Raw genomic sequence first — 5,998 nt, 5'->3', positions numbered from 1 at the left:
CAAATAAAATGTAATACAGCTAGGGCTGTGACGGTTGCCGTGACAACTGCGGTGGTCTATTGCCACCAGCAGTAGTGCAAGTGACGTCACACACTCTATAAAAAAGCATAATACCAAAGACTACAGAAATACATACTAAATTTTGTATGCAAGTGTTATAACAGTAACAGTTGCAAATTGTTTATTTAGACTATAAGTCTAAGTCTATGTTAATTCACAAATCACCTCAAACGCCATACACAGCGTTTCTTTAGATTGGCGGGTTTGAGCACAGTTTATTTTGCATTCAGCAAATTAATTTCGTGTTGAGCGATTGTTGGGAAACCAAATACTACATCGCCGATCTGGAGGATGCACCCATCCGAATTTGTACAAATGTGTTCAAGTTCCCATGATCGCAAACGCCCGGCTGGTCAGGGTATTGGTGAGGCTTTCTCCAAACTGGCCAAATACAAACGAGACAGCGGTAAATGGAAGATGCTAACAAGAAATGTGGAAACATACGCCGAGATTCCTATTTCACAGAGAGCACGTGCAGACGAGGAGTTAACGTATGGCAAGCCAGAGTATTCATGTACACCTGGTCGGGCGTCTGATTGTACACTGACACGTCAAAAGCGTGTGATTTGACAGCAAAACGCACGTCCTCGACGCGTGATTTGTCATAAAAACTCGCGTTCATAACATGCGCTTTGGGTTTATCATAACAGAAATGGGCGTCGAATACGTACATTTTGAGTCAGACAAAACGCACATTATGAACTTGTAAACAGGTAAACCAAACAGGCAGTGCAAACGTCTGTTTGAAGTGTCCAAACAGGAGAAAAGAACATGTTCTTTCCTTAGTGTTCTCAAAAATGCACATCGAAAGAGTGTCCTCACTTTATAGGGCTTGTGATGAAATGTTATGTCGTTTAAACTACATATTTTTATTAGTGATGCACGATCATGATTTTTCATGGCCGATTCCGATACCGATTTTTTTCAAGCAAACTGGCCGATTCCGATTTTTTTTATCAAGCAACAAACAAGAAAGAATAAAAGTACACATAAGCCAGATGTTTATTTGGTATTTAACAGGCTAAACTGGGTTTTGGCTATTGAAAACAACAACTGTAACCATCTGAAATTAACAGCAGTAACTGCGCAGTAAATAGGCTACATTCAATACAAACATAGGTAGGCCTACTGACAAAAGCATTTAGCTTTTGTTTTTAAATTGGGTTGAAACTATAAACTGGCCTTAAATGAAAACATTAACAGTAACCATGTAATTTTAAAGGCAACAACTGCATAGTTCCACAATCCAAACACATTCAACACTCCAAACAAAGATGTTACTTAAGCATTTGTTTTCGTTTCTAAATTTGGTGTAAAGAAAAAAAGATCTTTACCAGTGAAACGAAATAAAACCAAAGTAGGCTATATAAATAAATTATTCCAAAATGTTAACTACGACAGGTGCTTTTTAAATCACATTAAGTCAATGTAATTTTAAGGTAAAATAAAAAATATTAATCCTATAGCCTACAGAACCGACGTTTACAAAAGTGCATGCGAGTTCTTCTTTACAAAAATAAGCATTTCAGCTTTGTCACAAGTTAGTCTGTTTCGTTTCTCATCCAACACGTGAGAAGCTGAGCTGAACAAACGTTCACTGTCTACGCTTGTGCAGGGCACGGACAGGTACACTCGCGCAACTTCAGCGAGTGCAGGAAAGCGGCTCTTATTTGTGCGCCAGTACACCAACGGCTGTTCGCTTCTTGATATCTGTGCCACAGGTAGCTCTGCATTTCCAGTGCTGTACGGCTGCCCGTATCCTTAATCACTAAAGATTTTTCTTCCAATATCTCATCGTGCATCGCCAACAGTGAGCTTGCTCTGCGTGGTATTTTTTCTGCTGGCGCCTCTGTGCACACTTCCGGAAAAATCGGACGAAAAAAAACAAAAAAACGATTTATGGCCGGTCAAGCGGTGCATCCCTAATTTTATCGGCATATCGGTTTTGAAAATGACCGATAATCATAAAAATGCTTAATATCCGATAATCGGTCGACCCCTATTTTTAAGGATTATTTGAAATGCCACTGATTATAAATCAACATTCTCGTTTACAGTGTTTTCCAGTTTATCATCTTTATATGTGAATCTCTGTGACTGGTGTTTGTCTGTGTCTCATGTCTCTGCTGGCCTGGCATTACACACACACACACACACACATAAACAAAGGGAGCTCGGTGTGTTTGCCAGGATTCCCATGTGTCCTGTGGGAGTTTTCTGTTTGCCCTTTGCATCGGTTTCAAGCTTTTGCTTGAAGTTGTCTTATTTTACAGTCTTTTTACACATCTATTTTAAATATGTGTTTAAATAACTTATGGTAGTAATAATGTCTGTAGCCTAATATTATAATATTAGATATATAATAATATTTTGTTTAACGTTATGGCTTACAATGAATATTTTATACATTTTATACAAATAGTTTTTTTTTTAAATACAGGTTTTCTGAAGAAAAAAACTAAACAATGTTACTGGAAAGGGTTTGGTGTACAGGTTCAGGAGGTTCAGGTCAGAATGGCTTTTAATACAATAGACAAGAGACCCTCCCCACCAATCAATAGAGCTGAAGCTTCTGGACATCTGCTGGTCATCACACACACACACCCTGACCAGTGACCTGTGAGCACATGTAGTCTGAGGGGTTTATTAGTCTAATTATAATGTTAGACAAAGTTTCTTGAACAGCTTTCTTGCTGACCATTAGAATTAAGCTGACTGTTTTTGCTACTGTACTGTTAATTTGATGCATAAATAGCATTTGTTATGATTTAGTTAACCTTTGCATACTGCCATAGTTTTCCTAGATGGACTGAAAAAGAGTTGATTAGTAAATGTGGTAATGAATGATAGTTACGTCATCATAACAGTGAAATAATAAGTAGGGCTGTGCAATTAATCGCATTTCATTTTTGCAATAAATTTTTGAGTGGTGGTTAAAATAAAATATAATATATAAAATAATTTATATAAAATAAAAATGAAACATTTAAAAAATAAAAAAAGATTTTCTTGAAAAAGTAATCACTAATAATCAATTATTTTGCTCAAAAATATAACGGTTTTTAATCATGATTGTTTTGATTTGAGACATTTATTTTTTTTACATTTAATTAGCATTATTGCACTTTCATGTAAGCAGGAAAATGTCAATTCATAAGCAGGATTTATTTGACTTTAATGTAGTTTCCTAATTCATTCTATTTATAATTTACATTAAAAAAAAAAATTTTTTATGAAAACTGGTAAAACCGTAAGAAGTGTTTCTCTGGAGCTAAAACAGTGAAATTCATAATGTGTTACAAAAATTCTTAAAATAAAAGGTAGTAGAGATTCATGTTTGGATATATCGCAAATATCACAGACGATAATGCTTAAATAATCGAGACAAGCAGAAATTGTGATCATGGTTGAAATCTTTTTTTTATTATTTTTTTTTATGTAAACGTTAGAGCTGTGTATCACCAGCAAAGTCACAATACGATACGGGACTGCACTGAATTTCACCTCAGCAGAATTTAGTAAAACAGCTGTTTATTAAACATTGCATACTATAGTGCCATTTCTAACTATTGGCAGAACAGGCAGTTGACCTCTGCATTATGAAAGGCCCTCCATAACTGTACCACAGTACAATAATGGCATATGCTTCATGTTTACATTGGGCACTCCCCACCAGGTACAATATTCTCATTGTTTGCATCTTGTTTTTAAGCCCATAAATAATAATGTACTCGTTCTAATAAATTTATATTGTAATGTACGCATTCTAATATATAAAAAAATCCTATTTACATTGCTGGTAGGTTATCATTGTACAAGTTAACACACTCTCTACGTTTAAAAAATAAAAATAAAAATTAGAAGAGTTCTAAAATAACGCGCTGTCTTCACTGTATCTAACTCACACACAGGCTCAGTCACTCACACAGATCACGCTGCAGCCGCACTCAGACATTCAGGAACAAGCTGCCCCTCAATTTGATCAACTAAATAGCTTAATCGCTCAAGAGCTACATTATCTTTCTCAACAAGGAGCTGGTAACATCATCGTTACTAAAGGAATTAAAGCCACGGCTTCACTGTTAATAGAGAAACGTGGCAAAACGGTGGTAATTCATACATACACAGCCTCTCTCTCTCTCTCTCTCTCTCTCTCTCTCTCTCATAAATGAACACTTGATGAATTACACTTTTCTGAGAATGTGGAGACCACTAAACTGCAAGCTAACCAGTGTTTTCAGAAAGCAAGTGCGTTTATCCACAGTGGAGAGAGAGCGCATGCACAGAGTTGCCAGGTTGACAAAGATAAGTAACACGCTTAGCAAATATTTCCATATTGCGCAAGTGTGAACAGGGCCAGCTGTATCGATACTCGTATCGTCAAAATCTCTGACGATACATCGTCGTATCAAACACAGCACTAGTAAACGTTTAGTTGCATCAAAAGAGCAAGAAAATCCTGGTTTCCATGATATGGCTCCTTTAAAAGCCTCGTACAGTGTGTGTGTGTGTGTGTTTTTAAGCTCGTCATCACCATGGAGACTGACCGTACGTATGACACGTTGTGTCCAGACTCCAGGATCCTCAGTGTCATTCATCACTCATCCGTCTATCTGATGGCTCTATAGAGATTAGGGTTGGGTATAGAAAACCGGTTCCATTTTAGAATTCGGTTCCAAATTTTTTTATTGCTAATTGATTTGTTTGTTCCTATCTTATTACTGACTGAATAAATTCTTGACATTTAAATGTTTGACTTAATTTTTTTATATTGGATTTTTTATCTTATTGGAATCGAAACTAGGAATCGATAAGCAGAATCGGAATCGATAAAATTCAAACGATACCCAACCCTAATAGAGATGAACTGACTATGATTCTCTTCCGCAGGAAATTAAACCCCAGAGTCACTATAACCATGACTACAGCGAGAGCGTCAGCCGCAAGAGCCACGTGGACGACTACAGCACTTGGGACATCATCAAAGCCACCCAGTGAGTCTACACACACACTGGAACGACCGTCTACACAAATACCCCTCACCCAGAAACAACTAGATAATGATCACAAATATGTCGACAAAACTACGTCATATGAGCAGCATGATTCTGTATTATCAGTGAACGCAAAAGACTTTTCTTTTTATTTTTGACACTAACTTAAATGATTTTAGCAAATGGCTGCAATATAACAAAGAGTGAAAAATTTAAGGGGGTCTGAATACTTTCCGTACCCACTGTATATAATAACCTGCAGCAGATCTATGCAGGTGGAGCTGGGGAGGTGGAGGTTTCAGAGGAACTCTAAAGCGCACTGAGAAATGCTCTAGTGAATGATAACCAGCCGTTTAAATGTAAAGCAGCTAGCTCACTGGCTGCCTATGCAACATGAACCAATCAGCTTGTGCCAAGAAGTTTAACACTCAGTTTGTGTTAACGACCGATCAGCCTGCCATCTAGAGTTTAATGATAGAACTTGGCATAGATGTGTGTGTGAAACTTTTGTTTATATATATATATATATATATAAATCATTTAAACTGTAATGTATGTCTGTGATGTGCAGCTGTATTTTCAGCATCATTCCTCCAGTCTTCAGTGTCACATGATCTTCAGAAATCAGTATAATATGCTGATTTATTATTAGAATTATCAATGTTTTTTTTTTTACTGCGATACTTTTTCAGGATTCTTTGATGAATAAAAAGTTAAAAAGAACAGCATTTATTCAAAATAGAAATCTTTGCTAACACTTCTTATCAATTTAACACATTCTCGCTGAATAAAAGTTTTAATTTCTTTCAAAAAAAGACAGAATATAAATATACTGACCCCAAACTGTTGAACGCTAGTGTGTATTGTTAGAAAAGATTCTATTTTAAATAAATGCTCTTCTTTTTAACTTTTTATTCATCAAAGAATCCTGAAAAAAGTATCAC

The sequence above is a fragment of the Sinocyclocheilus grahami genome, unplaced genomic scaffold (assembly GCF_001515645.1).
Source record: "Sinocyclocheilus grahami isolate Dianchi unplaced genomic scaffold, SAMN03320097.WGS_v1.1 scaffold548.1, whole genome shotgun sequence".
NCBI lineage: Eukaryota > Metazoa > Chordata > Actinopteri > Cypriniformes > Cyprinidae > Sinocyclocheilus > Sinocyclocheilus grahami.
Note: the sequence above shows the minus strand (reverse complement) of the source record.